At 33.8% G+C, this 15,194-nt stretch overlaps 1 protein-coding gene across 4 annotated transcripts in view; it reads right to left on the bottom strand.

Annotated features, from left to right (window-relative positions):
* Diaph2 (diaphanous related formin 2) overlaps nucleotides 1–15,194 on the bottom strand; it is an 879,521-nt gene that overhangs the window by 352,596 nt on the left and 511,731 nt on the right. The window lies entirely within an intron of this gene.

Consider the following 15,194-nt stretch of genomic DNA (forward strand, 5'->3'; position numbering starts at 1 on the left):
GGTGGAGGGACAAAAAGAATGAAAGGCATGTCCTTGCAAAGGGAAGTTCTAAAGCACACTTATTGTCCCAGTGTTTTGGGTAGGCCTGGATGACAACTCCCTGTTTTAATACCCACCTTAGCCACCCAGATCCATTATCTTAATAATTAGAGGTTACTCCAGGTTCATTATCATAAGGATGAGAGGTTGTTAGACACTGACCACTAGAGATGAGAGCCAGGGGCAGTGGCCCAACACCTGTAATCCTAGCTACTTGGAAGGATAAGAGCCAGAGGATCTGTTAGGTTCCAGAATGGCAAGAGAAGAAATGAAACCCAGAGAAAGGAAAGAGAGGTTTGAGGGACTGGGGTTGGGAGTAGGGTGTCATCAGGGCCTGGGAGTTAGTTCAGGCCAAGCTGTGCATTGCTTCCCAGGTTGCATGAGGAGATGCCACCACTGCAGGACCCTTTCCCGGTTTGGGCACCGGAATATTAGGTTTGAGAGTGGTGAGAAGAGAAAAGAAACAGAGGAGGCTCAACAGCTAGGTAGGTTTGTTTGGGAACCTATGGAAGGGGGCGCTCCACGCACAAACTGGGATAGTTACTGGTTAATGGAGTGCCTACCTGCTACTCTGAGTGTGTGTGTGGAATTCTTTCCATTAGCTGTTCTGGGTAGAGGAAGTTCCTGCAATGAGCTGTTGCTAGGATATCAGTTCTTCCATTAAGCCACATTTTTGCCAAACTGCTAGGAGCCCTCTGTAGGCATTTTTCATTACTCCTAAGCTTGAGATACAGATCGAGGTTCCAGGCCAGTCTAGGAAGACACGTCTCAAGACCCCATCTCCAAAATAACCAGAGCAAAATGGACTGGAGGTGTGGCTTAAGTGATAGGGCACCTGCTTTGCAAGCAAAGCCTTGAGATCAAACCTCACAATTTTGAGTCTACTACCATTTCCTGCATGGCGAGCAGGAAATGTTTTTTCCTCCCCACCCGTTTCTCCCCACTTTTATCCTGTTATAATAAATTCCTTTCCTAACAAACTTTACTGTTATTTTTACTATGTTTTCGCATCTTGCTGAATTCTTCTCTTGTGGGACTCAAAAACTGAGTTTGAACTTTCTCATAAAGGAACTTATCTTTGTATCCTCAAAGTATGTGATACATAGTAGATGGTTGATAAAGGTTTATTTAATGAATTAGTGAAAATGAAAATACAACCACTTTACCAAAATGATTCTGTATGGTAAATAAAGAATACATTTGCATGTTGCCTAAGAACATTTAGCCCTTTGCTAATATTTAATATAGTTATTAGAAGCATTCTTAAAAGATATGAATTAATATTTGCTTCATCTTAGCCTCTTATTGATAAAGCAAAGCAAAATTCTAGAACATGCTGTATAAAAGTATTTAGGTGGCTTTAGTAACTAATAGCAATTTGATAGGAAATGAATGTACTGGCTTAGCTGGTAGTCTTGATGATATTAACACAATAATGCCATGCTGTATGCATATTTTAACATTTCATTGAAAAAGAATTTCTTAATCTTGGGTACAGGGAAAATAGAAGCCTTCTCAAGAGATTATGATGAGTAGCATAGAAAAGGGGATAAGTAAGAAGAAAACAATCTTTCCTTTTTTGATTTGTGAAATCAAAATGAGATCTGTCTTTTCAACTGAAGGTAGAGTCTGAAATATGTTTATTATTTTGACATATTTTCATCTCATAGTTTAGTAATTCATCTCAAGTTGCCTTGTTAAAGTTCATACACTCAAATAAGAAAAAGTGCAATTCCTTTGTCTAGTAGGAAGGTGATTTCTAATGAGAACAAAACATTGATCTATTATCGAAACTTGATGTGAATTCTACATTAAAAAAATTCCAAGTAACATTGATCAAAACTTCATTTGGTACACATTTCAACCATTCTTTACAATATTCACACAAAATTAAACCATAACAATGGTTATAATGGTGAAAATACACAAGCTCTCCTTTCAAGTACTTAACCAATTACTTTTTTTCTTTGTTTTCTTGAGACAGGCTATCCTCAAACTCCAGATCCTCCTGCCTCCCAAGTGCTGGGATTACAGTAATGTACTACTACACCTGGTTTAATCAATAATTTCTTTTTGTTTTGGCTGGTACTGGGGTTTGAACTCAGGGCTTCATGCCTGGTAGGCAGGTGCTCTACCACTTGAGCATTACCGCAAGTCCTAATCAATGACTTCTTACTTACAAAATTCAAAAGATATATTATGTGAGAAAGCACAAATGTTCCTCTGTATGTAGTAAAGCACTATCTATGCAGATTATCTCATTTAATTTTAGCAATACTGTCAATGAAGCCAATTTGATCACCACAGCTATTTTAAAGTAGGAGACTAATATGAGAAATTATAAACATGCCTAGTAATACACAATTAGTTACTTCCAGGGAGGGATTCAAAGTCAGGTTCTCTTGTTGTTAGGTAGCAGTTAGCCATAAGTGACCTATGAGGCAGGATGAACAGATGAGGAGACAGGGAAATTATTTCAATTAGTTGAAAGGGTCAGACTCAGGCATTGAAACTAGAAAGTAAAAACTAAAAAGTCAGAGCAACTGTCCACTCTCTCTCATCTACTTTCAGATGGTTAAGATACAACAACAGGGCTATCTACCTTCCAGGGCTGTCTGCACCTTCCTTCTTCTTTTGAGATGTTAATAAGCTCCAAGGCTCCTTGGATGGGTGGAGGGGCAAAAAGAATAAAAGACATGTCTAGCAAAGGGAAGACCAAAAGCACACTAACTGTCCCTGTGATTTGAGTAGGTCTGGATGACGCCTCCCTGTTTTAGCACCCATCTTAGCCACACAGATCCAACATAATGACCACCTGTATTCTTCCAGTTTGGAAAGTAAGACCAAGAGATGAAGACCACCATTTTGAGTCTTTACTCCCATTTCTTGCATGGGGAGCAAGAAATGTTTCCCCCTTTTTTCCTTTTCTCCCCACATTTATCCTGTTATGTTAAATTCCTTTCCTAATAAAGTTTGCTATTACTTTTACTACATTTTCACATTTTACTGAATTATTCTTTGGATGGACACAAGAACTGAGGTATTAGCCAGCACTAAACTTTCCAGTAACACTGTGACTAAATCCTGTAGATTACCTGGGTAACAAGGCTTTCATCTTTAATAACTACCATTTTGGGGGTAACAACAACAACAAAGAAGACTCATGATATTTAGTACCACATGGTTTACTTTATGTTTTTAGTGGGAAAGGGAATAATAGGAATTGATTAAGGCTAGCCTCAAATTAACAAAATAAAAATAACTTCGATTTAAACACAACAAAACCAAAATCTGGCACCCCTATCACACAGTTGATGGCAAAGCTATAAACATAACACTCAAATATCTCTTGAATAACCTATAAAATGGAGGTTCAAAATCATGACTTACTTTTACATGCCCTAAAATATAGACTGCTAGGATGGATACACTGAACATATTCATTAAATAATTATCTCATTGTCTACTCATTTTCTGACAGTTCTCAATATCTACTCCTAATGATATTTCAGCATTAATTCAAATGACATTTCAGATGCTGAAAGGAAGTTTTAAACAGAAGACAAAATAATGAAGAATGCATCACACTATTCCAAACCACATAAATGCTTTGGATCTTAGAACTCAAATTCATCACTCCAAGGAAAGGGAGAACCCTAAGATAGTATTAAAAAAACATTGAAATGGTCCCAGATTTTATTTTCTTCTTTTGTTATGACACATGGAACTTGATTGATAATCCTTTAGGTCAACTGTTCTATTTCTAGATCTCTATTTGGTTATTTTTTAATGTTAAAAATTTTTTGATACTAAAATAATGCTGTCAGTCTTATACACAAAAGGAAGTTTTTAAAGATTCAAGCTTGATTAGATAGTGAACATAGTTTACAGAGAGAAGCTTCCAACCCAAGACATTTTAGGCACCAGTGCACTCTATACTAGGTGCCACTACTTTTCCAAACTGTTAGACTGCAGAGCATCTAGCTAATGTTCTGTGTAAAGACAATAGAGTGGAGCTCAACAAATTCTGATGTCCAGTCAGAGGAAGTGTATGGGATGGGGTTGCAGTGTGGTAGGGACAAAGAAGCAGGATGGAGAAGAATCAGGAAAGAACAATCACTTGGTAGATGGTTACCCTAACTTCAAAGAAGCATCCAAAAATTATACTCCAAGCATGACCCAAGGCTGGCCAAGACCTTAATTCTTTGTTTACAAAATGCTTTCAGTTCGTTCCACTGAATGATTCATCTCAGTTTCTCTGTCTCCCACCCATACCAACCTATGACCATGCCCTTGATTCTATAATAGGAACTAAAAGGAAAATTGTAAATTTATAGTCATTTTGTTTTGTGGTATGCTGTTCCACAAAGTGAGAAAATAACTACTGAGGTATCTTTTTTTAAAAAACCAAAAATTGATAGAACATTGCCCATATACTTACCTAATCTTCTATAACTAAAAAGATGAAAACATTAATTTTTCAAATGGGGCTAGGTGGAGGTCACTAACTTGTTTAATTAACTAGGTGTGTTCTGTTTGTTGAAATAAGTCAAAATGGGATTAAAACAAATTAGAGTCACAACAAATACAGCATAAATTTGTAAATTCATTCTTTATGTTGATTTACGTTACGTGGGATTTTAATCTCTCCAGCCTAAGGGTCTATGTTAGCAAAACAATATTTTAGTTTGTCAAAGAAAAAGTGCACTATGCATTGATTTCACTGTCTTCCCTGTTTCCCTTGCTAACAGAAACAGAATGAAATTTTAAGATAAGAGTGCTTCATAACAAGTCCAGCCCAAAGTACCTCCTGGCCTCATCAGAGTTTAATGAGACATTCGATCTAAGAAATAAATTAAATGACATTTTGGAATCATGCTTAATGAAGCGGGGATCTACAGAAGCTCTACACTGCAATAGTGTTCTTATAATCTGTGGAGAATAGGGCAGGAGAATGTCATCAATCATTTGGGACAAAATGGCCCTCTGTGGAATAGAAACTATTGAACCTCACTAGCTCCTGGTCTCAATCATGGCCCAGAACTGGTTTCTTGATATGTCAGTACCATAAAATAGTTTCCACGTGTCTATGTTAATTCCATAAGTCAGTGTCTCATCATTGCCATAGCCACATGAAAACACACAGTGTTTATGAAACTCTAGAATGAACAAAACCAAGGAAAAACAATGTTGGAAATAAAAGTAGAAAATAAAATTTTCAACAGTGAATTTTCTTATAAGAGTAATGAAAATAAGGATAGCATGTCTAAAAGAAATACAAAGAGCTATACTACTCAAGAAGCTTCATTAAAATCATTAAAAGGAAGACAATAAATGGTCCTCACAACAGAAGGCAGTTATCATATAACAGCTCTGAGACCAAGAAACTAATTAGCATTTATGATTCTAAATCAAGTATGTCACTGAACAATTAAATGATAAGTTTAAAATACATGACTAATTGCAAATACAAATATATTAAGTTAGTTCTAGTTCTTGATAAGATTTTTGACAATTACATTTATGTAAGTGAAATAGGGAAACATTTACAACAAACGTGTTTTATAAGGAATTCATACAAAATAAAGAGAAAAATGTTTGATCTTAATAAATGGACAAAGGACATATGGAGTCAATTTGCAAAGAAGTTATAAAATTAATTAAACAATGGGAAAATATTCTTTCAGAGTAACAGGAATTCAAACTGCAACAAAACAAGTTGCACTGCACACATTGTTTATAAGCACAATTTTTTGAAGTTTCAATTTTTTTTTACATTTTTTAATTGAATTTGTATTTGTTTCTTTTTAGGACCTCTGCAAGCTGCAGGAACATAAAACAGATGAAACAGTTTTTGAGACGGTGATGAAACTCATATACTTATTTATTCCTGATGACTGTGCACATTGATAATCATCCTGAAAAAGTTTTTTATTTTTCAAAGTTCAAGAGCAGAAACATGTTTGCTGATACTGGCATAGATAAAGGAAACAATCAAATGAAGAAAAGAGAAACACAGTAAAATAGAAATTATAAAGTTATTTTTAATAATGAAAAGTCAGAGGTCATTTGTGTTCTAAAGACAGATTTGATGAGTTGGCATATCAATTTGAGTTCAGGTTTATACAATATTTAAAAATAATTATGAAGAAAATGTAGCAACAGAGAAAAAGTATCATGGTTTTAAATACACTAAATGTAATAAGTGCAAATAAAGACCATGTAATTCTATAACCATTGGCTATGGACAAAGACTAGGGGCAATAAGAATAAAATGTAATATACATATGCATGGAAACAACACAAGGAATCTCCCTGTATAGCTATCTTTATCTCAAACTAGCAAAAAAGCAAAAATTTATTTATTTAAAATAAATAAATAAATAAATAAAATGGAGAAAAAAAGAACTGATTGCTGTCATGTTGCTGGAAGACAGGTATTTAAAATATCCTTTTCTTGCCTTAATGTTTAAAAAGTAAATAAGTACAACCAGGTGGGGTGGCTCATACCTGTAATCCCAGCTACTCAGGAGGTGATTAAGAGGATGGTGGTTTGAATCTAGCCAAAAGATTGAAAGACCCTATCTCAATCTATAAACCAGGCATGTGGTAAGCCCCTTGTGGTTCCAACTACTTTGGAGGCCTGAGGTAGCAGGACTGAGGTCTGAGGAGGACTGAGGTCTGAGGAGGACTGCAGGCAAAACCTGAAGAGCCTACCTGAAAAATCACTAAAGCAAAAAAGGGCTGGGGAACAGCCTACATGATAGAGAACATGTAGTAAGTGCAAGGCCCTGAGTTCAAACTCCAGTACAGCTGTAAATAAGTTAATTAAATAATTAATTAAAATAATGCAACAGCTTACATAATAGTTCACTTAATTCTAAGCAAACAGAATGAGCATCCTATTCAAAAGATAGTTTTTGTAAGAACATTTGTTGTGATAGTTCATTATCTTGAAACAGCCAGAAATTCTATACATTCCTCCCTAAATGTACATCACCATAGAAAACAGACTATTCTTACCATTAAATTTATATAGAATTTTACCAATCATTCCCATTTGGCAAAAGTCAGTAACAGAGAAAAGCAAATCTTATCTAATAGTAGCTGTTGCATTAATTAGATCCAAAGTAATCTAAAACAGACTGAGACAAATTAAGCAAACTAAATTCTATTTTGAAGTAAAATTTATTCTTACAATCTGAATTGCAGAACTGGTTGACTCCTTGAGAGTTAATCTGCCTTCAGGCTGGTGAATATATAATCAACAAGGATAAATGGATTATTTTCTTCCTGAGTTTGATTAATTTTTTTTTAAAAAACAGAGACCATGTCTTGTTTACTATTATATTCTTATCACCTATTACAGTGTTTGTCATGGAGCAATTTCTGAATGGATGAATGGATGGATGAATGAATGGATGGATATAAAGAATATTTACAGGGAAATACACCAGAACTTTTTCATTTCTATGATGATTTACTCTGGGTGGTAAAGTTCTTCCTTGTACAAAGTCGAACAGGAATTGCCATGGGAAAATCACCACTGTACACAGCTTTGTCCTCTGTATCATGGCTGATAAAAAACACTTCATGAAATTATTTTTGTATAGCTAAAGATTATTACTCAAATACTAGGCACAATGTAATGTAAATCTTATTATTTCGAGCTGATACATGAAATAAACAGGGGTCAAATTCTGGCTCGGACATTTCATAGGTGTGCTACTTTGAGCCTGTCACTTAACTCTTTGGTGCCTCAGTATTTCCACCTGTAAAGTAGGATGATGATGATTCTTACCTCATAGAGTTGTTATAAGGGCTAAATAAATCAATTCAGAAAAAGTGCTTAGAACAGTCTGTCATACCATGAACTCAATAAATGGGAGCTGTTGTCATCATCATCACCATTCTTGTTATAACTTGTTGCAAACTTTTCAGAGACAGTCTTAAAAGATGCCCATAAATCCTTGCTGAATGAATAGCTTTCCATATAATCTGGGTTAATTTATATCTAAATGTTAAAATATTTCAAATGAACTCTGGTATCCATACTATAAGACTGATTGTATTTTCTTTTTTACTATATTGATAAAGTATGATCTTTATAAATGATTAGACATGCAAAATCCAGTTCAGCTATGTTTACATGATAAAAGATTAGTTGGGAGCAATGCCAAAATTCAGTTAGGTGACACCATTTCAGTTCATGATCCCAGACATGAGCTATGTCAAATATCAGGAGACAAGAAAGATTTAACAGGAGGTCACTACAAGATAATGAGATTAGATTAGAATGAGGGAGATGTCAAAAGCCAAAATCCAGAGCTTGTTTTGAGGTAATTGGCAACAGAGACATCGGAGCAGAGTCATAATACATTAAAATAGTTCTGTCAAATGCTATCACTCTTGGCAAGAATGTTCCTCCCCTTCCCTCACCCCATACTGGGGTTTGAACTCAGGGCTTCACACTTGCTAGACAGGCACTCTACTGCTTGGGCCACTCCACCAGCCCACAAGGATGCTTTTAATGCATTACAATTATGCATGCCTGAGAGTGCCTGACCCACAGTATATTAAAAGCATGACCTGATTCTTGATAGGTATAACCTATGTTTGTCAAACATATCTTACAATCACTATTTTTTTTAAAAAAAAAGTTTTTAGCATGACCTCAAAAGAGCAAATAGGTCAAATATTACATGTACATGCTTAATGATCACTCAGCATCTCAATAGATATGACTAAGATATATGGCCAGTATAAACTGAACAGCTGATTATGTGCATTATGTATGCCTCCACAATTTGTCCTGTATGACTCAAGTCTTTCATTGTGCCTGTCTAGAAAAGATTTTATGACATAAGTATCCATTTTCCCTGCTAAACTCCACAACTAATATGAAATAGTACTTCAGGACCCCATCTTATAACCATTCTAATATTCAAATTGATTCATCTTTTTACAATGTGTCATCTTCAGAAGTAGTCTGGAAGAGGCAGAGTTAAAAAGAATGCTGATTTTGTTTTTAAAAAAGTATATACTTCTATTATACTTGATCCAGCTCTTTTTGAGAAAGGTAACCTTAAAAAGTACTTAAGTAAAGAAAAGAAATATAAGAGACAATATATTCAGATGTGTTCATAGCTGAAAAAGGTTCCAGATAATTCAAGGACACAGGATAAATGTGCAGTCGATAGAAATCAGAGTGAAAGACAAACCAAGAAGTTGCAATTAATGTCAGCATGGTTTCAGGAAGTCTCCTTTGCCAACCTCTCTACCCAGTCCTGGTTCAAATCAGAACTGAAAACAGCAGCTGGTATATGCGAAGTCTCACTTCAGTGCTGAGAAGATTAATATTTCTCAAGATCTAAAATATTAAGTGAGATAAAGAAAGAAGGACAAATATGTTGCTGCAATAAAGAGGCAAGAAGCATGATGTAAAGGAAGAAAATCAGACATGATGGCTCATACCTACAATCTCAGGTACTCAGGAGGCAGGGATCAGGACTGTGGCCAGTCTGGGTATTCTAGTGAGACCCTTGATCTCAATTAACAAGCTAGGCATGAGGGAACATAGCTATAATCCCAGCTAATCCCAGCTGCGTGGGAGGTATAGGTAGGAGGCCAGCCCTGGGCAAAAAGCAAGACCCTATCTGAAAAAATAACTTAAAGCAAAAAGGGATAAGGGTATGGCTAAAATGGTAGAGCACTTGCCTAGCAAAATTCCAAGGGCCTGGGTTCAAACCCCAATACAGCTAAATAAGAAAAACCTCTGAAGCAACCTTTTATAGTGCTTGCTGTGGGTCTTGTATACACAGTTAAACACAGACACACTTGTGTACATACACATACATATATTGCATACATATATATAGAATAAAAGCAATGCACATTATATATCATGATAAAGCAACAGCTATTTTTAATAAGTCATATGTATTCACCAAGAATTTATGACTGTTTTTTCAAACTGTCTATAACAACAGTAGTAACAAGAATGGTGATGATGATAACAGGTCCAATTTATTGAGTATATAGCATGTCAGAATCTGTTTTAAGTACTTTACATGTACTAATTTATTTTATTCTTATAATAGGCTTATGAGATAAGAACCATCATCATCCCATTTTGCAGATGAAAATACTGAGGCAAGAAGGAGTTAAGTGACATATTACTTATATGTAAATTCATTTATATATACATTCCCAATAAATATATATAACTTAATCTTCAAAAATCTACCTTACAGGATTATTACTGAGATTAGTGATAGTTTATTATTTTAAGGGGAGATAACAAAACAGGGTAAGAGACAAATTCAGTCCTGTCTTCCCTCTAAAACGTGCCTTGTCTCAATGGCTACACCTTAATTCTCATTAATTCTTTTATACTCATTTCCCCTCACCTTTAATCAAGGTTGGCCGCAGCACACATGCTGAGCTAGTATTTGAAAGATAAAGGATATCTCCTACTTCACTTTCTTACCAGAGTATAAGGCTGTCAAGTATGTGGGGATTTGTGAACTGTCAGGGATGGAAATATCAAATGACTGTGTTAGGAAATCACTGTAACTTGATGATAACAGAGGACTACATCACTCAAAGTACAGAGGTGAAGTTCAATATATTTGATTAAATCCATCAAGTACTCACTTGTCTATAATTAGCACTGCATTAACCAACAAAAACAAACTTGCTGGTATGGACTATTATCTAAACCATTTAGAATTTTTATGGAATAAAAACTCTTTAAGAAACAATATACTTAAGACACTGTTGATAGTTTTGTGAACTCATAGTGATATTTTACATAAGACAAACTTATTAGTAATAAGCTTTTATTATAAAAGTATTAATTATAAAATGAAAATATATGAAGCACAAAGTAAAATACACTTGTGCCTATATATGCATAATATACATATTTAAATGAAATAAGTTCTAGTTCCATCCACTTCACAATTTTTTATGGGAAAGATTTTTGTGACCATGTATAATATTGGGCAGTATCAGCTTAAAGGATAGATTAAAACATGATACTCCATATATGTATAAACACACATGTATATACACATATGCATGTGTGAATGTGTATATATATGTATATATATATATATATATATATGTATACAGGCATACATATACATATATTCTTAAAAGAAACCTCACTGATTTGAACTGGCACATTTTAGGTATAACATAGCCTCCTTAGGCTTCTTGTATCTCTCTAGAGTCACCCAATCCACTGAGTATTCTTTTAAACAATCAATGAGCTTCTCAGCATTCTGACACATGCTGCAGAATCATTTATTCCCATTGTCTTTTGAAAGAAATAAATGGTTTTCAGCTGACTCATGCATCTGACAGTCTGTCTTTCTGAGTTCCATAAAGCTGTCAAAGTGATGCTAACAACTGGTTTGCTTCCAAATATCAAGTAGCCTTTTCTTTTCAAATTTATTTGTTAATTAAACTGTAAATATACTGGCTTGGGAAATAGAAAAATAATTTTAAAAACTGGATTTTAAAGAACAACCTGGTCAAAGGGCATTAGCAAATAGCTTTTGACGATAAATTTGGTTGTGGTAAAGGAAAACATAAAATCACCTAAAAGCTTCAAACTTAACTTGGGAAAAGGCTGAAGAGTAGTGAGTATTAAGTTGAAAGCTACTGATTGTGTAAACTTATATATAAATATCACCCTTCTGTGCCCCAGTGAGCAAAGAAATGGAAAAAAATGTCATCTATAGTAAGTGCATTTTAAAAGACAGATATAGCTCACTTTCTAATATAGAATTCTCTTCAAATAAAGTCATCTAAGTTTCTTATACACGGGATCAATTGTTAGATATCTATAGGGAATTTATATCCTTATATGAGATGAATAATCATTCAAATGTTTCCCCCCTCTTCAGGACATAGATTATAATTAGAAACATTCTTAAAATGAGGCATATGTGCAAATTTAAGCACATACATTTGATGGGTATTAAAAAGTTTTGAGGAAATACATAAAAATCAAATGTGTAATTGGAGAAAGTAAATTCAATAGGAGGTAAAAAGAAGAGAAGGCTAGTCATTCCACCATTAGCAAACTGTCTACTCACTATACTTAACATGTTACTTCTACTTCCCAATTCATAAGTGTGTGGTAAGAAAAACTATATTCACCAGGGGATGTTTTCTGAGTCATATGGAAGATTCTCTTGACATCCATATAAACATGTATATATATGTTTATATGTTTATATATATACAGAAGTAAATCATAAATTAGAGAATATTACTACTGTTGTGCAATATATACCCTAAAAATTCTCAGATTCTGATATAATCAATCAATCTGCTTCATAATCAATGGAAAAAAATGGAGTAAATTTGTTATAATCAATGGAATAGTTAAAATATTTTAAGAATTTTTTTGTATAAATTTTCCAAATGAAAATCAGGTATGCATCAGATTCAAATACATATTCCCAACATAGAAATCACTTTTTGAATAACCATGGAAGCAACCCTTTATCTGAGGGGAACACAGTCCAAGACACTCAGTAGACGCCTAAAACTGTAGGCGGTACTGAACTCTATATATACTATGCTTTTTTTCCTACACATACATATCTATGATATAGTTTATAAATTGGGCCCAGTAAAATATTAATAAAAATAAAATAGAACAATTATCACAATATAATGGTATAATTGTAACATAAGCTATATAAATATGATCTTTGCAAATATCTTATGATACTATACTTACCCTACTTCTTGTCATAATACAATGCCTACACAATGAGATAATATGAAGTGAATGAGTAAGCATTGTGACATAGCATTAGGGTTAGCTGAACATAAATACTTCAATACCATCACAGATGATCTAATAACCCAGAAGGTCACTAGGTGACTAATGGGCAGGTAGCAGATACACTGTGAATATGCTAGACAAAGGCATGATTCATATTCTTCTTGAATGAAGGAAGCTAAAACATAATATTAAAAATCCTTTTTAAATGTTTCTTTTTTCCCTTTTGTATTAGTGTATATTAACTTTACAACGTGAGGAGTTTCATTGTGGTATTTCCATATATGCATATAAAATTATGTTGGTCATATAAAGTCCTCCTTTTAATGTTCTTTCTCTATGTGCTGCAGTATAACAAAACTATAGACAGACACACACACACACAATGTGTGTAAAGGATGGAGCAGGACGATGTGAGATTTCATTACACTACTCAGAACAGTGTGCAACTTAAAACTTAAGAATTGCTTATTTCTGGAGCTGTCCATTTAGTATTTTCAGAGCAAGGTTGACCTTGGATAACTGAAATCATGAAAAGCAAAACCATGTGCATGGAAGAACTACATACAGTCAAATCTAACCCAGTTTCTGTATTTTAATCTTGAAACAATTTGTTGGCAAAGGTTGCAGTGAACATTTTCTCTCTTTTTCTGTAACAAACTTGCAATACCAGCTCATAGTTGAAGCATTTCAGGTTATTTCTTTCTTGGTATCTCTACTACTTCTCTGTTTATTAACATTTGATGCCAAATCCCTCTTTATTAGTTTTGTGAATTTCATACCACTAGAACCACATTTTCTTTCAACAAATTTCTGTTAGCATCTGATGATATCCTAATGCCTATAATCTTCTGTTATATCCTGTTTGGCTTCAGAACAGATAAGAATGCAGTAACGTGGAACTGAATGAAGGAAGGTAAAATATAATATTGAAAGGCCTCCTTTTTGTTTTTTCTCCATGTGCTGTGATATAACACAAGTACGCACACACACACACAGATTTTTCTATGTGTATAACTGTAACTCCAATTCTGAGTTCTGGATCTAAGAATAAGCTACCAAGTTTTGCTATCCTATGCAGTTGTCACCATGTTTCAGATGGCTAATATTTTCTTAGGATATCAGTGACATATTCTTTCATATTTTGTATCCATTTAAAACTGAATGTAGTTATGATTTTAGTCATTTACTGCAATTGCGTATTTCTAAGATTGCTTTATTTTATTATTAAATTTTATTTGGAAAACAATTCAACATATCAAATAAACTTAAGCTTTCTTTACATTTGTGGATTTTTTCAATAATCTAACTATTCAGCTACTGAAATAAACTCTTGAATGTGAAATGAAGTTGACCCTTGGATGTCTAGTCCTTTGTTACAATATAGCACTATATTCAATATTGTGCTTCCCTTTTATTTCACTAATATGTAGAACATAATATTTTAATACCAAGAATTTGCAACATAAAGATGGGGCTATAGCTCAGTGGTGTAGCACTCACATAACATATATGAAACCTGGGTTGCATACTTAGTTAAAAAAAAAAAAAAGGTAAGCTGGTACAGGCTATCTTAGGCTTGTACTACTTTCTATTTTCTACTTATAAGCAATCTATTTACATTTAATCACTTCCCAATTTCCCATTTTACTAATAGGACTAGTCAAGGTCAGCTTCTAAACATACTTCAAGGGATAATGCTGAACTTAAATTATATTAATTTGCAATTTACTATGATGCCCATAACTTGTGAAATGTAATTCAATATATTTGTGTATTTCATATGTTTTAACTATGTCCAAGAAGATATCATTTGCTTTTTTATTTTTCCAATATCTTCTTTTTGTACTACAGAATCTACCAATTGATATACATCTAGTAAAATTTACCTATGATTTTTCTTAAACTCTTGTGCTTAACAAGTTTAGCAGTACCCCATGATTAGACAATTAGTTATCTATGTTTTGGTTGTCCTCTTTTATTGATTTCTTTTCTTAACTTTTGTGTTTTGAATCTATATGAAATTTATGTTAGGATATGGTGTGAGGTTAGGATATAACCCTACAACCCAAGTATATCAAAACTATCGATCAAATAATCCATCCTTGAAGAAGGTGGTTATAGGGTTCAGCAGGTGACTTTGATGTATCTAAAATAACACTTTTCTAACCTGAATATGGGCTCTTTCTCTTGGTGGCATAATTAATATGCCCTTATATAATGTTAAACTATAAAATGTTTCATTTAATCACATTTAATTCAATTTTTGATTTTATACTGACTTCAGGCTTAATTCCTATAATAATCCTAGTCTTTCCTCTCCTCTCTCATCATAGTGTTCAAGGTAGGT

This window comes from Castor canadensis, chromosome X, assembly GCF_047511655.1.
Source record: "Castor canadensis chromosome X, mCasCan1.hap1v2, whole genome shotgun sequence".
In the NCBI taxonomy this organism is placed as follows: Eukaryota; Metazoa; Chordata; class Mammalia; order Rodentia; family Castoridae; genus Castor; species Castor canadensis.